Source organism: Hylobates moloch, unplaced genomic scaffold (assembly GCF_009828535.3).
Source record: "Hylobates moloch isolate HMO894 unplaced genomic scaffold, HMol_V3 SCAFFOLD_20, whole genome shotgun sequence".
Taxonomy (NCBI): Eukaryota; Metazoa; Chordata; class Mammalia; order Primates; family Hylobatidae; genus Hylobates; species Hylobates moloch.
Genome location: NW_026652295.1, coordinates 18849519 through 18869753, shown reverse-complemented (window position 1 = coordinate 18869753; position 20235 = coordinate 18849519). Strand labels below are relative to the sequence as shown.

Here is a 20235-nt window from a genome sequence, read left to right as displayed (position 1 = left end):
ATTTTACCTAATAAGACGGACATGTGGAGGGAATCCCTCCCTTTCTCTCTGGATGGGAACATGTCAGCCTGTGACATCTGGGACTGTGTCTTGATAACACACAGAGAATGGCAGAGTGGACCGATGAGAGCCCTGGGTCCTTGGTAGTGAGCTGCTCTATTCCTGGGACATTTTGTAGATTGAAAACAATGCATTTTTACAGACAGTTGGTGTTTAGTAGTTTGGCCAAGTAGTCTGGAATCTCAGGCTCTAAGATGATTATACTCATTTTTAAAATATGACAGATAATATTCCTTCTTGGTGGTCCTTGTTCCCTTTGAGTTAAATCATCTCCTCAGTTTAGGCTGAGAGGTTAAGAGAAAAGCTCCATGATCCAGATCCCAATACAAGTTTGCTTGCTAAAGACAGCTGTGGAAACTAAAGATAAGATTCATACCCGGGCCTGGGCCGGGCACGGTGGCTCACGCCTGTAATCCCAGCACTTTGGGAGGCCAAGGCGGGCAGATCACGAGGTCAGGAGATCGAGACCATCCTGGCTAACACGGTGAAACCCCGTCTGTACTAAAGATACAAAAAATTAGCTGGGCATGGTGGCGAGCGCCTGTAGTCCCAGCTACTCGGGAGGCTGAGGCAGGAGAATGGCGTGAACCCAGGAGGCGGAGCTTGCAGGGAGCCGAGATGGCGCCACTGTACTCCAGCCTGGAAGACAGAGCAAGACTCTGTCTCAAAAAAAAAAAAAAAAAAAAAGATGCATACCTGGCCTGGTGGTGCACTTGTAGTCCCATCTACTCAAAAGGCTGAAGTAAGAAGATGATTTGAACCCGAAAGTTTGAGACTGACCGTCTGTCTCTAAAAAGAATGAGACAATTTTCATATTCTTCAGATGTGAGAAACTTTACTTTTTATTTTTTTCTTAGGTGAATTGTCTCCCCAAATTTAAGCAATAAATGATACCACAACTATTTGATGTGTTGTGAAGCATGAACAAAGTTGTTTTTTTTTTAATAAAAAGAACAGTGAAAACAAAACTTGACATAAATAACATATTGTAATAAAACCATAGGGCAATTTTACTTATGAATAACTGCAAACATAGAAGATAAAATGAGAAGATTGAATCCAGCAACACATTAAGAGAAAAAAAAAACCACGATGCCAGCAATTTTAAAATGGTTCAATATTAGGAAAAATCCTGAAATAATTCTCACATTTTAAACTGGAAGAAAAAAATCATATAAGCTTTCTCACTAATGAAAACCAGCAATATTTTTGATCCATTCTTTAAAAGAGCTCTTCATAAAATAGGAATAATAGATATATCATTAACATGAGTCACATTAGATAGATGGAGATCTGATGCTATATGTGCAGAGTAAATTTACAGCCAGAAGCTGGGTGCAGTGGCTCACGCCTGTAGTCCCAGCACTTTGGGAGGCCAAGGCGGATGGATCACCAGAATTCAGAAGTTCGAGACCAGTCCGGCCAATATGGAGAAACCCCTTCTCTACTAAAAATACAAAAATTAGCCAGGTGTGGTGGCACACACCTGTAATCCCAGCTGCTCGGGAGGCTGAGGCAGGAGAATTGCTTGAACCTGGGAGGTGCAGGTTGCAGTGAGTTGAGATTGTGCCATTGCTCTCCAGCCTGGGCAACAAGAGCGAGACTACGTCTCAAAAAATAAATAAATAAATAAACAAACAAACAAACAAATAAATAAAAGAACTTTCCAGCCAGAAAGCATAGCTTTGCATTTCAATCCCTCCATTTGCAGTCTGTGAAACCTTAGGCGTGTCATTTTACTCTCTTGGTGTCAGTCATTTAACGTCAAAAATGAAGCTAGTAACGATTATCTTAGGAGGATTAAAACGATGCAAAATACATGTAAATGCATTTAACATATTGATTCAACCATTCATAAATGGTTGCTTTTTAATAAAATATCACCTATTCTAAAGATTTACTCACCCAAACATGGAAAAAAACCAGGAAATATCTGAACACATACTTAGCTGAAGTCAATAAATGTTCAACATTTCCTCCAATTAATCAACTAGCATGGACACTTCCTTCTGATGATTCTCCCAGACAAGATCTTCAGTCATAATGAGGTAAAAGGTTCAAAAGCCTTCTGTGGCACATACTGCAACAGAAGATTGACTTTTTTTTTTTTTTGTCAGTCATATCCAGCCAAAAGAAGACACATGTTCTCACGGAATGTTCCCAACAACTGTTGGTTTAGAATCCATGACCTTCTCCAGATCACGGGGCATCATTCACCTTCCTGGAGAAGCTCATCTGTGGAGTCCTCTTCTCCACTCCTCTGTTTCTCTGGCCTCTTGCTTCTCTAATCAAGCACTCATAATTTGTGGAAGGCTGAAGAAGCAGTTAACTTTTTTTTTCTTCTGTAACTCTCTTTGGAAATTGCAAATTAGTTTCCATAACATAGCTCTGCAATTTTCCTAATTCTGTGATTCTATTTATCTCAAGTGCAGCAATGAGAGGAGGGAGAAGAGGACACCAGCTCAATCCCAGCATCCATGTTGAGTGCGAACACCTTCACATCTTTATGAAACCCAATCACATGTTTCTGTTCCTTAATAGCTTCTATTTCATTGTGTCACATCAATGTGTATAGACAGCCTGTCGCATCAATAAGTGTAATCTTTTCTTAAAGGCCAGTAGGGTTCCAAGGAACTGGGCTTCTGTGAATCTGGAGTCTAAAATATGACATTAAAATAAATGCCTTAGATTTCTACTTTAATTCCTTCTAAATATCCCACAAATAGTCAATGGATGATTTATACTTTTTTTCTCTTTGTTCATCACATCATGCAATGAATAGGTCTTACAAAATTGACATAAGCTAATCTCTTGATATAAACTATGAAGTGTAAACTGCCCACCAACCATCACTTTGTACCAGAGTACACTCTTTTTTTCTTTTTGTTGTAAGTGCTCCTTTGTGGCATGTGAAGTTAGCTTTTTCTGTATTTAAATCAAACTTCTTACATTTCTTGCTCATAGGCACTTAAGCCATAGATGCTCTTGTATGCTAAAATTATTTAAAATTATTTCTTGCTAAAAATTTCAAGCATCCCACATCTGGGGGCTATTAGTAGAAACAAATTAGTGGTATCTAAATATATTTTTAAAATTATAAATAGCGGGAAATTTAGGGAGTGCAGAAAAAGTAGAGAGAACCAGATAACAATCATTTGTAGTTCACCATCCAGGGGTAACTACTCTTGACAGCTTGTTTCATTTGCTTCCCATCTTTTTTGCAATGTACATATTTGAGATATATGAATATACTTATGCACCTATACCTGTCTATTTATAGAGAGGAAGATGGGAAGAGGGACTGTGTTGGTTTTTCTCAAACAATAAATCTTAGGTTGCTATTTGCTTCACCTACTCACAAACAGCCTAGCTTGTTTAGTATGCCTTTATTATTTTGTTTTATTCAGTTTGCTAATATTTTATTAGGGGCACAGAAAGCCATAGGAATCTGCCCAATAATCTTCTAAATCTTCTACTGTGTTAATGGACTATTTACCTGACTCTTTTATGAAAATAGAAGTTAAAATGCTTAGAATTACATACTTTCTGCGTAAAGAAGAGAAACATTCCTGATATATAAGAGCAGACAAATGTTTTACCTAATTCCTGAGCATCAAGACCTCACAAACTTAAGAGCCAGTCCTCCAAGATGATCAAGTTTAGCTTTCCCACTTTACAGATAAAATTAGTCCATGAAAAGACTATGCCTAATTCTTATGGTCTAGTGACTACTCTCTGATGATTTTTAGCTCAAATCTAAAACATAAATTACAGTAAAAGAATGGTTGTGAAGTCCTCTATTTTATGGAGTTGAGAGAAATGTACAATGATGTATTAATCAAGAGGTTTATCTGATCTCCAACATACTTTCTTAAGTAACATATTTGTTTCCAACGCCAGTTACCCCTCCCTCCTCTTAGGTTGCCCAACTTCAGTTTATGGGAACACTGAATTAGGAACAGAATAGACAGGAACAGAGACATAGGAGAGAGTTAGTCCTGTAGCTGCCCGTCAAAGAAAGGCCAGCTGGAGTGGTACAAAGGAAAAATCATTTGTCCTGCCTTTTGTCTCTTGGTAGTATGGTAGTATGTTTATACAGTACTCTATAAAGGATACCTTAAGCAGATAACAAAACATTTAATCAAAATTTCCTTAAGGTAAAACCAATTTGGGGAGCTATCACCATTTTGTTTGGAATAAGTTTCAATTAAAAATTTCTTAAGAAAATACAGAATTTTGAGTGCTATCATTTTATTGGCAGTAAGATTTTGTTTTTAATTTTGAAAAATATATGTATTGTCTATGAGAAGAACTAATTAGAACCTTAAATATTCCTCATATTATTAATACAATATTTTAATATTGTGTAACTTATATCTAAGCATTCAAAATATTACCATGTTTTAAAAAGGTGGGTGCAACTCTCAACTTTCTGTAATTTATTGAGCAAAACATGCAAAATAAAGAAACTTTTTGATGATTCTTAATTTAATTCATATTGTGGAGTCTGATAGATGTTCACATGAAATTGTAGATAGAGAAGAGACTCCAGATAGGAGTTAATCAGTCATATTCTATTCTTCATCTTTCCTGTAAAACCATACTAACAGGGCAATAAATTATTATATAATAATTCAAGAATTTCATGAACATATGACTAAAAGAGGAATGTCCCCTCCATTCTCCTCTAATTTTTTTTCTAAAAAAATTATCTATGTTATATGATTGGTCTTATTTCCTTTTAGAATAGCTAGAATGTGTGTTAGGCTGTTTGTGAAATACACTTAAATGTTAGTCTTAATGACGATGCCATTTAAAAATTTTAAATCCACTATTTGGGAATTGATTAAAATTTATATTAAGATTCTGTTCCAAATGGTATGTAGAAAAAGCTTGCTAAGTAAATAAATCTTATAAACAGGTTTTCAACTGGCACGTATTCCCCCCAATAATAGGCCACCTTCTTTCCTCCAAAGCACTTTGTACCTTGACTACATGGTATTTAGGATGGCGTTTTTGTAAATATTTATTTATTTCCTTTTCTCTTGTGCTGAACTGAGCTGCTTGAAGACCTACACAACCTCTTAGTCATCTTTTTGTTCTTATGACCTAGCATAGTGCCTAATACAAAGTAAGCATTCAATATGCATTGATATACTTGAATTAAATGATCATTTTCAAGTACTTTGGAAATAACCATATATAGATACATAAAACACCATAATTCAGTAAGCAGACACCAACTCTCAGAAGCCGGTGCTTTGATATGTTAATATAAACAGTTCCTACCTATTCATCACAAAAGAGAGAGAATTTGATGTCAGACAGATCAGGCATCCATGATGGCATTTATCAGCTGTGTAACTGTGGACAAATTAGCCAGCCACTATGAATCTTAGTTATCTCATATATGAAATATAATTATTAACTGTGCCCTGCAGATCTATAAGGATTAAATGAACAAGTTTACATTTTGTATAATTATAATTATTTACATGAAATATAATCATTCACCCTTTACATGTTCATTTAATATCTGCCACATTACAAGCTCTCAGTAAATGTTAAAAGTTGGACATTCCACTTGCATCTCCAGGTTAAATCTTTAACTCTGTCCTTGTTTTATTTTTTTTTAATACATGTTTTTGGAGAAAGGTTAGTAATTAAAACATTCAAATGTCGTATTAAAAATACTCTTCATATAGACATTCTTCATTTTATATATAAGCTTTACAGACAGATATTATATATGTGTGTATATATGTCGACACACTACATACATATTTCATGTAGGACCATATTATATTTATTATTATATTCGATGTTTTCTCACACAAGACTATACCTCCTGTAGTCTTTTTAAAAGCTGCATAACATTGCATAGACTAGATGTATAACTTTTTTAAAACCACCGCTCTTTAGTGACTATTTTGGTTATTTCTCCACTCCAAGATTATTAAAAATTCCTGTATTTTCTTCTACTTTTTATATTTTGAATTTTTAAAGTACACCTATAAATCCTCAGACATTCACTTTTGTGCATGCTGAAATATCTGGCTAGTAGAAGGACTGTGCATTATTCTATGTCACTCTTGTTCTTGTTTTATAGCTAGTGTGTATGTTTAAGAAACATGGAGAGGCCCATTATCTAGCAGCCACATTGTTCTGGATTAATACCTGCTAGTTTGATTTAGGCCATCAAAGATATTTTTGTTATTAAATGGTGAATTGCCTTTAATTAATTGAAATAAGATTGTCAGAATGATGCCAACATGAACTGTGGAGCCAAATTATAACTTAGAGCAAAAAAATCTTAATAATGTAAACATTTCAGCAAGAACCAAATTAAATTATTTTCCTTAGATATATTTTTTCAGCTGGGCGCAGTGGCTCATGCCTGTAGTCCCAGCACTTTGGAAGGCTGAGGTGGGCGGATCACCTGAGGTCAGGAGTTTGAGACCAGCCTGGCCAACATGGTGAAAACTTGTCTCTACTAAAAATACAAAAAATTAGCTGGGCAGGCTGGTGCGTGCTTGTAATCCCAGCTACCCAGGAGGCTGAGGCAGGAGAATCACTTGAACTCAGGAGGTGGAGGTTGCAGTGAGCTGAGATCTTGCCACTGCACTCCAGCCTGGGCGACAGAGTGAGACTAGTCTTTAAAACAAATTATATATATTAGTGTTTCTTCTATATGAATGTGTATATATATGAACACAAATGAAGCAAATGTTACATTATGTATATTATGTATTGAGGCTTCTAGAGAATTTTTTCTTTAAATACCTACTTTAGAAATTACTTTTATTTTCATACTGCAAACTCTTTGTTATCCCAGAAAACAGAGAACAATTTGATAGAGATTATTGAAAAACCACAGTTTATCAAAGAAACTTGTTTTAACCAATATATTTTATAAGCATTGCTAACAAAGAGGAAAAAGGAGATTTACATTTTTTTTCTTTCTGTAAATGTATGGTCCATAGTATAATGGACAAAATTCTATAGAAAAGTGAAAGTGAAGCTAAGCTCCCAGTCAACTCTTAAACTGGATTCAACCTCTGAGTAACTTCACAGTGGCTGAACCATAGCTTTCAACAAGGAGCTTTATATGGAAAAGGCTGGAAATTTGCTTTGAAATTTATAAAAGCAACCTTCCAAATAGAAAATTAAAGGTAAAGCAGATCTCAGACTTCCTTTGTGTGTGTGTGAGCAAAATAATACATTATTATTGTTATTATTATTTTGAGACGGAGTTTTGCTCTTGTTGCCTAGGCTGGAGTGCAATGGCGTGATCTCAGCTCACTGCAACCTCCACCTCCTGGGTTCAAGCAACTCTCCTGCCTCAGCCTCCCGAGTAGCTGGGATTATAGGAGCCCACCACCACTCCCGGCTAATTTTTTTGTATTTTAGCTGATCTTGAACTCCTGACCTCAGGTGATCTGCCCACCTTGGCCTCCCAATGTGCTGGGATTACAGGCATGAGCCACCGTACCCGGCCAATGATACATTATTTTTCTAGGGACAGAGTGCACTAGGAACTTACGCAATGGATAGGCAACATTCTAAGAATGAGAAATTGTATTTCATAAATCTCTCTAGAGACTACTGCAGAATCATGTGCCCTGAAACAGTCTTTTCATATGTCTTCTGTTTTTCAAGAAAACATATTTCTGGACTCCTACAAAAAGAGGTGACATTTTATGTTCTCCATAAAAGATTCTCTTGGAAAGTTATTTTATAGTTTGTCTCTTAGACCCATTCCAAAGAGATTTTTTTTTTTTTTCTTCAGTCAGGACTCACATCTCTCATAAAAGATGAGAGAAAGTGGACTGGGTTATTCAGGGTTTGGGGAATGAGTAAGAGAGTAATTTAAAGTTTTTCTTTTTATCACCAGAGTTCTCTCTTTATCCCTCTAAAGTACCAGAGCCCAAACTGAAGAATGATTTTTCCATTAGGGGATATGAAATGTATCAATGTCTACTTCCATACTGTCTTATTTCTGCATGTGCTTCTAACTACTCCGTGTATACATATTAGTTGCCAGCTATATTAGTTTCTAGCTCATACTTGTAGTGATAGAAAATGCCTGGCAAGCGTGACATCAACTCTTGACCTGCAAGTCATCATTAATATATCAAACCACTTTTTCTCTCTGAGCTCAAGAGCGTGAATCAAGCAGCTATTACAAATCAATAAGCACTGTCATAGTAGATAAAATCTGATCATCTGAGCCCTTGATTTCAATCAGCCACCATTCTTCTGTCAGGGAACAAAAGGCTAAAAATTTTAATGCAAGAGGGACTTCTGAATCTAGAGGAAAACCTCAGGAGTGATCTTTCTGTCACCTAAAACTTTCTAAGCATCAGTTCCCTCAGGTAATAATAAGTGTTAGTGTATATCCTCTCACACCTCCTTTGCAGCCTACAATTGTACATAAAGGCCAAGACATTAGGCCAAAAAAATATTATCCTTTGTGGATAAGGATAATCATAAGTGACAACCGTAAATGTGCTGTTCAGTAAAACTTTCTGTGATGAAGATAATAATCTGTGCAGTCCATCATAGTAGCTGCTAGCTATTGAGCACTTGAAATATGATTACTACAAAGGCAACTGAGGAAATGCATTTTTAACTTTGTTTAATTTTGAAGAATTTAAATTTAAATAGCCATGTATCATTACAGATTGAGTATCCCTTATCCAAAATGCTTGAGACTAGAAGTATTTCCAGTTTCAACATTTTTCTAATTTTAGAATATTTATACTGTGTTACATTGGGGTTGAGACCCAAGCTGAAACACAAAATTCATTTATGTTTCATATACACCTCATACATGTAAGCTGAAGGCAATTTTATATAATATTTTTAATAATTTTGTGCATGAAACCAAATTTGTGTACATCAGGTCAGGTGTGTAATTTCCCACTTATATTGTCATGTCAGTGCTCAAAAGGTTTTGAATTTTGGAGCATTTCAGATTAACATTCTGAATATTCACATTAAGAATGGTCAACTTCTTTGGGAGGCCGAGGCGGGCGGATGACGAGGTCAGGAGATCGAGACCATCCTGGCTAACACGGTGAAACCCCGTCTCTACTAAAAAGTACAAAAAATTAGCCAGGCGTGGTGGCAGGCTCCTGTAGTCCCAGCTGAGGCAGGAGAATGGCGTGAACCTGGGAGGCGGAGCTTGCAGTGAGCCGAGATCGCACCACTGCACTCCAGCCTGGGCGACAGTGCAAGACTCCATCTCAAAAAAAAAAAAAAACAAAACAGTTCAACTTGTGGTAGCTACAATATTGGACAGAGAAAGTCCATAAAACACTTCCATAGAAAGAATCTATTTTATAGTATGATCGAGAGTTAGTGTTCTGACTAAACTATGTGTTTCCCTGTCTGGTACAAGCTTATTTAAAATGTGTGCTATGAAAGAAATAAATATAAAACTTCCGATGTGGCGTGCTTTAGAAGTGTGTGGAAATACTGGATGATGTATTTTTTAAAATTATGAAATATAGAAACATGGACTGGCCCATAATAAATTCCTCATGTGAACTTATTCACAAAATAGAGACATGATATTTGTTGTAGATATTCTAGTCATTATAAGTGTATATGCAAGAATCTTTTTATAAGCTGTGAGATCCTACTTTTTAAGTGGAAACTATCTTTTGCAGTTTTCTTCTTACATCATTTGGCACACAGTAAATATTAAACAATTTTTGTTTTGTGAAAGAATGAACAGAGCAGCAAGCCACCATGGCACATGTATACCTATGTAACAAACCTGCACGTTCTGCAAATGTACCTCAGAACTTAAAGTATAGTAAAAGAAAATTCAATTACATGTAAAAAAAAAAAAAAAGAATGAACAGAGTTTGTCAGGTTCTAGTACCCATATGAAGCATCTCTCACCTCTGCTGAGAGCAGTGATAAACAGAAAAGGAAAGAAGAGTTCTTTAACAAATCATCACTTTCTTGCTGTAAAATTGCTCTGGGGTAATCAACACAGAGAAAGAAACACAAAAGAAATTATAACACACGGCATTTCTTTAGCACCCTTTTTCCCAAAAGTCATATCAAATTGTAACCACTTAATTGGTACTTGGTTGTTAGGCTATTTCTGTTTTATATGTGTGAGTATAGAAATTCCAAGTGACTCTACTTCTTAACTTAAAATGAACTAAGTATATGTGTTGCCTTCACATTGGGTACTTAGTCTTCAACAGGTGTTGCTGAAAAAAAGTTAATGCCAGATGATTAAACAGAAAATGTTTCTTGTGATTGTTTACATCAGGAAGGATGTCTCTTGCAGGTAATTTTCTTGAGAGGTTATACATTGGTCTAGACGTCCTGTGTTCTGGACCTATAATGACAGTCTTGGAATGCTTAAGTACTGACTCAGAAGTCCTTTTTTTTCTACCTCAATTAACAGTAGCAAAATTATGAAAAATTCTCAGAGTAGGATTTTCTCATAACCCCCCAGCTCTCTATCAGTGGAGACTGTCAAGACTTATAAGTGAATTTGGAAGGACTGACTCTTGTTCTTGATCATAGAGTAACATATGGATCTTTGGCATTCTCTTAACAGGCCACCTTGTAAATTCTTTTGTCTATATCGTCCTTTTTCTTTTCTTTCTTTTTATTTTTTAGAGCCAGAGTCTCGCTATGTTACCCAGGCTGGACTTGAACTCCTGGGATCAAGGGATCCTCCTACCTTAGCCTCCCGAGTAGCTGGGACTATGGGCATGAATCACTGTGCTTGGCTTATATTATCCTTGTATCCTGACCTTAAATTCCAGGACAAGACCCTTCCCATCTAGCTAAAAAATATTCCTGGTTGGTTTCCATGTGATGTCACCAGCACATGTGATATAGAAATCTATAACAATATATTATCTTTTAAAAAAGTCATATTTATGGCAAATAATTCATGTTGACAATAAATGAATAGCTAATGCTAAGTAGCTGAATAGCTTATGATAGCTAAATAGCATGTGAATAGCTTATGATAGGAAGTTTCTTGATCCTCCTAATCTTTCACCTGGTATCAGATGCAAACCAATATGAAATGTCACATGGTAAAATATGTGCCTTTTTATCAACTTGTAGCTGTGTGTTAGAAAGATCTTATACCATCAAAACTTTCCAAGGAAGTTACATAATATAATTGGGCACTAATAATCACAGATGGCTGGGAACCTGAGTATTTTAAATTGCTTTCTCTGATTGGTAAAGGTATCACAGATAACAAAGAAGGTTTCAGCACTGTGTTGTGGTGGTATAATTTAGGGGTCAGACTCACACTTGGACAGAAGTCTTAAAACGGGCTCATGGTCAGTTCAAATTAAATATCACGAATCCTAACATACTCACGAAACTTCTTGTATCCGATTTTTACAGCAGGGATTCCTCAATTTTTGTTTGTCTCTATGTTTTAGATGACACTGTAAGCGGTTGGTGTCCCAGTGCCATCTGGCACATAATAGCAAACACAGATCCACTACCATATGGTGAAACGCCAGTAGAAGGAAGCAGTGGTTTCATTTTATCATAATGTGCTAACACATGGGAGTAAAGATGAGGCTGACATGATGGAAAATGTCTTCGTGTTGGTGAGTTCAATATTGGAAAATGCCTACTCCAAATCATGGGGATAGCCTTGGGAGGATTTGAAGGCTTTCTTTGGTGTGTGTAGAGTAAGGTCATCTTGGCTTTATATTTGCTATTTTGGTTGGTGGTTGTAGTAGGTTTCTATTGCTGCGATACAAATGACCACAGATTTAGTGGCTTAGAACAGCACCTGTTGTTTCTGTTGCTCAGAAGTCTAGATGCAGTATGGCTTAGCTGGTTTCTCTGTTTAGGGTTGCACCAGAGTAAAATCAAGATGGCAGAGCTGCATTATTTTCTGGAGGCACTGTGGAAGGATCCACACTCACGTTCATTCAGGTGGTTGGCAGAATTTGGGTCCTTGTCGTTGTGAGATCCTGGCCCCTGTTTCCTTGCTGGCTGTAGTTCACGGGCAGCCCTCAGCTCCCAAAGATCTCCCTGCCGCCCTTGCGTGTTGTCCCCTGTATCTCAGAATCAGCAATGGATGTGGTGTCAAATGCTGCTCACACTCGGTGTCTCTCTGACCTTCCTTTCTGCTGCATCTCTCTGACTCTAGCCAGGGCGAGCTGTCTTTTAAAGGCTCATGTGATTAGATTGGGCCAACCCAGGCAACTGAGGACAATCTCCCTATTTTAAGATTCTTAACCTCAATTATACCTGCAAAGGCCCTTTTGCTGTGTAGGGTAACTTATCAACAGGTTCCAGGCATTAGGGCTTAACATCTTTGGAGGGGGTGGGCATTATTTTGCCTACCACAGTGACAATCAGGATTAATAGTTTCTTATTCACTATATATTATTATTAATAGCTTTTTATTAACTGTATATTATTATTATTAACTGTACTTTAAGAGAGTTTTAGTTCTTTCTGTATCTCTCTCTCTTTCTCTCTCTCTTTCATTCTCTCTTTCACTTAGATACCTGGAAAACTGAAAGAAAAGAAGAGCTTTCCTTTTACTTCCTATAAGATATTCCCCCTATATTTTCTAATCAAGTACAACTTGGACATTTATTATTATATCTGGAAACTTGAAAAGCATGGTCTCTATGAAGTGAGCATTCCAAGGCAAAGGAAATTATAAATTTAATGTAATTAAGAATGCTGCTGGATGTGAAGGTGATGCCTTTATTATATCAATTGTTATAGTACTTAATTTTTTAAAAAACAGAACAAATTTAGTAAAGGTTTTCATATTTGTAAAAATAACCAGATGCTAACTGCCTGTAGGCACTGGTTATGAAAGCTGCTTAAATTCCTTTTCGTAGTTCATGTTAGTGTCAACAAAGTCTTATCTTAAAAATTAGTACAGTGCACTTTGGGAGGCCCAGGCAGGTGGATGAGGTCAAGAGATTGAGACCATCCTGGCCAACATGGTAAAACACTATCTCTACTAAAAATACAAAAATTAGCTGGGCGTGGTGGCGGGTGTCTGTAGTCCCAGCTACTCGGAAGGCTGAGACAGGAGAATCGCTTGAACCCAGGAGGCAGAGGCTGCAGTGAGCTGAGATCGTGGCACTGCACTCCAGCCTGCGCCACAAGAGCAATACTCCGTCCCCCCCACCCCACCCCCTCAAAAACAGAAATTAGCACAGTAACAAGTGTAAGTAGATAAAACCTGGTTTTATATGATACCAGTAACATTGGAACAGTAGGACACTGGCATTTTTTTTTTAATTCATTCTGTGTGAATTAGTCTATTCAGGCTTTACTACTCCTTGGCAATTTATATTTCTCTAGAAAATTGTCTGTTTCACCGAGGTTTTCAAGTTTATTGGTATTTGAAAAATATAATGGAAAGTATAACTCCATTATATAAATGGATTTTATATAATTATAAAAAATGTGATTAAAATATTTTCACTTGTAGCTACATTTATTACTTGTGTTTTCTTTGTTTTTAACTTGTTATTGTTATTATTTTGTGTTTTTCCTTTTTCTTTTCTTTTTTTTTTTTTTTGAGACAGAGTCTCGCTCTGTTGCCGATACTGGAGTGCAGTGGTGGGATCCCGGCTCACTAAAACCTCCGCCTCCCTAGTTCGAGCAATTCTTGTTCTTCAGCCTCCCAAGTAGCTGGGACTACAGGTGCCTGCTACCATGCCCAGCTAATTTTTGTATATTCCATGGAGACCGGGTTTCACCACCTTGGCCAGGCTGGTCTTGAACTCCTGACCTCAAGTGACCAACCAACCTCAGCCTCCCAAAGTGCTGGGGTGTTTTTTTTCTTTAATATACTCACAGAAGCACTTTATTCCTGTTTGTTTAATCAACTGTTTGTTTAATCAGTTCTGATTTTTTTGTATGCTTATGATTTTGAGGTTTATTTTTTTATTATATTTTAAGTTCTGGGGTACATGTGCAGAACGTGCAGTTTTGTTACATAGGTATACACGTGCCATGGTGGTTTGTTGCACCCATCAACCTGTCACCTACATTCGATATTTCTCCTAGTGCTATCCCTTCCCTACTCCCCATCCCTGGACAGGCCCTGGTGTGTGATATTCCCCTCCCTGTGTCCATGTGTTCTCATTGTTCAACTCCCACTTATGAGTGAGGACATGTGGTGTTTGGTTTTCTGTTCTTGTGTTAGTCTGCTGAGAATGATGGTTTCCAGCTTCATCTATGTGCCTGCAAAGGATATGAACTCATCCTTTTTTATGGCTGCATAGTATTCCATGGTGTATATGTGCCGCATTTTCTTTGTCCAGTCTATCACTGATGGACATCTGGGTTGATTCCAAGTCTTTGCTATTGTGAATAGTGCTGCAATGAACATATGTGTGGATGTGTCTTTATAGTAGGATGAGTTATAACCCTTTGATTATATACCCAGTAATGGGATTTCTGGGTCAAATGGTATTTCTAGTTCTAGATCCTTGAGGAGTCACCACACTGTCTTCCACAATGATTGAAGAGGTTTCTTTATTTTTTCCCTTTGCTTTATTTGGGTTTATTTGTTATTCTTTTTCTAGCACATTCTGTAGAAAAAATAATTTATTTAATTCCTCTTGTTTTTAATAAATAATTGTATTTACTTTAGTAAATAATTTAAAATTTATAAATGCTCTTCTGAGAAACACATTACCTTCATCTCTTTGAAATATAGTATTTTTTTTTCTTCCATTTTTTCCTCCTCTGGTTTAAAAGCTATATATTCAGTTTCTATCCTATGATTACCTATAGATTTTGAACACTTTATTAAACTTAGAATTTTCTAAAACGTCTTGTGTTATTCAGTTACCTTCTTATTCCACTGGAGAAGATAAGAATGTTAGCATATTTTTTATTCTAGGGTTCCACTCACAAGCTGCTCCTCCCCTGCCCCCCAAAATCCCAAGTAACCCATATTATCATCTGGAATTTTAATTTGAAGTAATTGTTCATATATTTTTATTTATTTAGATATCACCAACAGGTTTTTACTACTTATGTTTAACTTTCCATTGAGTTATTTATCAAAATTCTTCCTTTTGGATTTGCTTTTCTTCTTGTTAAAACATTGCCTTTTGAAGTTGACTTCTGGGAGAATCTATAGGTAGTATAATATGCTAACATGTTAACATACCCATATTTTACTTTTACTTTTGAAGAGTCTATTTATTTTTATTCATGAAGTTTTATTGTGCATTGAATTCAAGGGTCAAATTATTTTCTCTCAGGATTTAGAAATATTTTTCCATTGCTTTCTTGCATTCTGTGGTACTGATAAAAGTTCTGATGTCATTCTGATTCTCATTTTTGAAGATGAAACTTTCTTGTTTCTCTGGTAGATTTTATAATTTTCTCTGTTGTTATGTTTGTGTTCATGGTATTTTGAGTAAAGTTATTTTTTTTCCTTCTTGGACTTAGTGAGCACTCTCATTCTTAAGACTCATTTTTTTCTCCCAGTTCTAGAAAATTCTCAGCCATTATTTGTTCTAGTATTGCTTCTCTTTCATTTCTTCTATTATTTGCTTCTAGAAATATCATCAGGGGAGTATCACACTTTTGGGTGTCTATTCCAAATGTTTCAATTTTTATCTTGGCTTTTCATCTTTTTATGCCGCATTTAAAATAATTATTTTGTCCAATCTTCCAAGTGTCTGATTCACTCTTCAGCTATTAAGACCATTTACTGAGATTTTCTATCCTTTCTCCTAGTGATGTGAGATGGCACCTTGATCATATACTAAATTTTCGTAGATATTTGTGTTTATTTCTGCACTTCTATTCAATTCTACTGATTTATTTGCTTATTTATGTGCCAGTGTCATAATATTTTAATTATAGAGTCTTTATAATATGTTTTAATGTTTGGTAGGGCTAGTTCTTTCTTATAGTTGTTTCTTTTGTATTATTTTCTTGAACATTTGTGCATGTTTGCTTTTTTCATACAAACTTTAGTATGAACTTCCCTATCTCCTTAAAATTGCTTTTTGGTATTTTTATTGTGATTGCATTTAATTTACTAATTAATTTAGGAAAAACTGACATCTTTATAATGTTGATTCATCATATCCAAGAGCAGGGGCTGTCTATCTATTTTTTCAGACTTACTTTTGTGTCTTTTAGGGATGATTTAAAATTGTCATCATATAGATTTTGCACATTTCTTGTTAAATGTCATACTAAGTCTTTTTTCTCTTTTGTTGCAAGGGTGAAAGAGCTTCTCTCTACCATGTATATGTCTTCTAACTATTTATTGTTTATGTATATAAAGGCTATTGATTTTATATTTTGATAGATTCCTGAATTCTTTTACAATTTAAATTAGTTTTATCATTGATTCTCTGATATATTCTAGGTATAATATCTTACCATCTGCAAATAGAGATAATTCTATTTCTTCTTTGCCCATTCTTATGTCATAATGACTTTCTCTTGTTTAATCATTTTGGTTTGTAGTCTAGTACAATGCTGAATAGTAGAGATAGTAAAAATCTTAGCCTTGTTCCTCAACTAATGTTTTTCCATTAAATAAGATTCTGGCCTTAGCATTTACATGTCTTTATCTATCTCCATCTCCATCACTATCTCTAAATTTCTATTTCTATCTCTGTCTATCTCTGTCTCTAGATAGATAGAGATTATTATGTTATGAAAGTACCTCTTCATTCCTATTTCTTGAGTGTTTTCTATTAATGAATGAGTGTTAAGTTTGGTCAAAGGTTTTTGTCAGCATTTATGAAGATAATCATGTATTCCCCTTATTACTATGGTGAAATATATTAACGTTGTTTCTAATATTGAGCCAACTTATATTCTGGCAATAAAACCCAGTTGGTCATCCCATATTACTTTCTTAAAGTGGCATTGGATTCTGTTTACTAATATTTTGTTTGGGTATATTTGCATTGATATTTATTAGTGGGATTAGTCTCTGGTTTTCTTCCCTTTATCTGCTGTAGCAATTGATAACATATTTACTTCAAAAAAGGAATTTGAGAGTTTTCTTTCTTTTTCAATACTCTTGAATAATTCATGCAGCATTGGGATTATTTGATGTTTGAAGGTGTCATAGCGTACCACAGTAAAATCATTTGGGTCTGGTGCCTTTTGGTATAGTTTTCTTCAATGCTTCCATGAACATAATCTGTTTAAGTTTTTTAGTATGTTTTGTTTTCTTTCTTGCTTTGCATTTGCTGACTATAAAGTCTTGCAGCTAGCTGGGGGCAGTAGGGGCAAGTATGAGAGACTGCAGATTGGGATTTGGTGAATTTGGCAATTTTGGCATTTTCAGCCTTTAAGTAATGATGTAATGGTTGATTTTATGTGTCAACTTGACTGAACCACAGAATGCCCAGATATTTGGTAAACATTATTGTGGGTATTTATGTGAGGTATATTATGTATTTTGTGATGAATTTAACATTTATATTAATAGACTGAGTAAAGCATAGTGCCCCTCCTAATGAGAGTGGGCCTGATCCAATAGAAAAAAATCAATCCCTCTCACAAAGAAGAGGGAATTTTTCCTTGCTTGACTGTCTTAAGCTGGGGCATCCATTTTTCCTGACTTTGAACTAGAATTGAAACATCGGTTCTTCCTAGGTCTTGGTCTAGAATTATACCCTTGGCTCTCTTAGGCCTCCAGCTTCTCAACTGCAGATCTGGGGACTTGTCAGCCTCCATAATCACATGAGATAATTTCTTATATATAGTTGATCCTTCACAATGTAGGGGTTGGGGTGCCAACTCTCCTGTACAGTCAAAAATCCATGTATAACTTTTGATTTCCCAACAGCTTAACTACTAATGGCCTACTATCAACTGGAAGCCTTACTGTTAACTTATACAGTTGATTAACAATATTTTCTATGTTTTTCCTATTGTATATTTTATCGTTACAATAAAGTAAGCCAAAGGAAAAAAAGTGTTGCTAAGAAAACATAAAGAAGAGAAAATATATTTACCATTCACTAAGTGTAAGTGGATTATTATAAAGGCCTTCATCCTCATCATCTTCACATTGAGTAGGCTGAGGAGGAGAAGGAGGACAATGGGTTAATCTTGCTGTCCCAGGAGTGGCAGAGGTAGAGGAGTTGGAAGGAGAAGCAGGAGAGTCAGACATACTTAGTGTAACTTTAGAGGAATATATCATAATTCCTCTCTAATGTTTTGCTTTTTCATTTCTCTAAAAATGTTTCTACATCATAGATGGGTCCATGTTGTAAAAGAAATAAAAAATAGTGTTGAATAATCAGAATCCTTCTGCCGGATTGTCTAATGTAAATGTGTTTTCTGGCACTGCTTCTTCTACATTTTCTTCATCATCTGGCACAGGTTTGGAAGCACTCATCTCCATCAAGTCATCTTCTGTTAATTCTTCTGGTGTGGCATGTATTAGCTCCTGAATTCTCCAAGATCCATATCTTGAAATCCTTCACATTCTACTTTTTTTTTTTTTTTTCTATCACAACCTCTCATGATTTCCTTGATTGGCTCTTTGTAAATCCTAAGAAGTCATGTATGATATCTGGATACAGTTTTCTCAAGCAGGAATTCATTGTTTCAGGTTTGATGGCTTTTATGGCTTTTTCTATAACGACTATGGCATCTTCAGTGGTGTAACCCTTCCAGACTTTCATAATGTTCTCTCTACAGGGGTTCTCTTCCATAGTGTTGGCAATCCTTTCCATAAAGTACCACGTGTAATGAGCCCTAAAGGTCCTGTGACTCCCTGATCTAGAGGCTGAGTTAGACACATTGTGTTTGGGAGCAAGTAGACCACTTTGCTTGTTGAACTCATAAAGTTCTGAGTGGCCAGGGGCATTGTCCAATATCAAAAGAACTTTAAAAGGCAGTCTTTTACTGGCAAGGTATTTCCTGACTTCAAGGACAAAGCATGGGTGGAACCAGTCCAGAAAAATGATTTTTGTTGTCCAGTCCTTCTTGTGCCATCAGAAGACTGGAAGTAGGTATGTATCTTTTCCCTTCAAGGCTTGGGGGTTAGCAGCTTTATAGATGAGGCATTCCTAATAATAAGTTTGACTGCATTTGCACAGGAAGGTAGAGTTAGCCTATCTCTTTCTACCTTAAATCTTGGTGCTTGTTTCTCCTCCCTACTAATAAATGTCCTTTGTGGATTTTTTTTTTTCCAGAATAGAGCACTTTTGTGTGTATTAAAACCTGTTCAGGCAGATACCCTTTCTCCTCAATGATTTTCTTAATGGCATCTGAGAACTTGTCTGCTGTCTCTGGGCCAGCAGAAGGTGTTTTTCTTGTTATCTTGCGTTTTTTAAAGCCAAACCTCTTTGTAAATTATCAAACCATCCTTTGCTGACATTAAATTCTCCAGCTTTAGATCCTTTACCTTCCTTTTACTTTCATTTGTCATATAATGACTTTGCCTGTTTTCAAATCATTTTAGAGTCTATAGGTGTGCCTTTCTGATAGCAATTCTGCACTCAAATAAAAGCTGTATTTTCAATATGAGATAAAAAGCTATTTTGCAAAAGAAATGCAAGGTTTTCCCACCTGCTGTGGTAGCTGCAGTGATGGCTTTAAGAATTTCCTTTTCTTTTTTTATGACACTCCTTATGCTGGATTAATTTATCTGTGAAATGGTGGGCAACCACAGCTGCACACCTCATCAAGCAAAGCTGCACACATATCAAGCAATTCAACTTTTTCTTGTAATGTCATGACTTTGCTTCCTGGGAGCACTTCCAGCAACACTCATGGCACTTTGTATGGGTCCCATGGTGCTATTCGAGGCTTATGGCATTGCACTAAACATGATGAAAAATGCTCGAGAACTGCAAGAGAACACTTTTTACTGTAATATGCAATTTTCTGAAGAGACAAACTGCTCATGTGGAGATGATTAGTGATTAGTGTCACGTGGCATTTTAAGAGGATACTCCCAACACTTGAGCTCACCACAATAGCAACAGGAAATGGCTACAAAATTATTGCAGTACTACAGTGAGTATTATAGTCAATTTTATGCAGTTATGATTTAATACTGCATCTTTCCATTTGTTTACATTCCTCTTGACTGAAAATAGTGCCATGTGTGGGCTGTGTGTGCATGTTTGACCAAGTATAACTTTTTGTAGTAGATTTATGTATATTTTATTATAGTAAATG

The 20235-nt window shown here is 36.0% G+C and overlaps 1 long non-coding RNA gene across 1 annotated transcript in view; it reads left to right on the top strand.

Moving 5' to 3' along the window:
- Positions 1-11586: 11586 nt before the first annotated feature.
- The window catches only part of LOC116460025 (uncharacterized), a 54034-nt gene continuing 45385 nt past the window's right edge, over positions 11587-20235 (top strand). The window contains exon 1 of the long non-coding RNA XR_004245705.2: positions 11587-11672. This is a non-coding gene — a long non-coding RNA (uncharacterized LOC116460025). The remainder of the gene's footprint in view (positions 11673-20235) is intronic.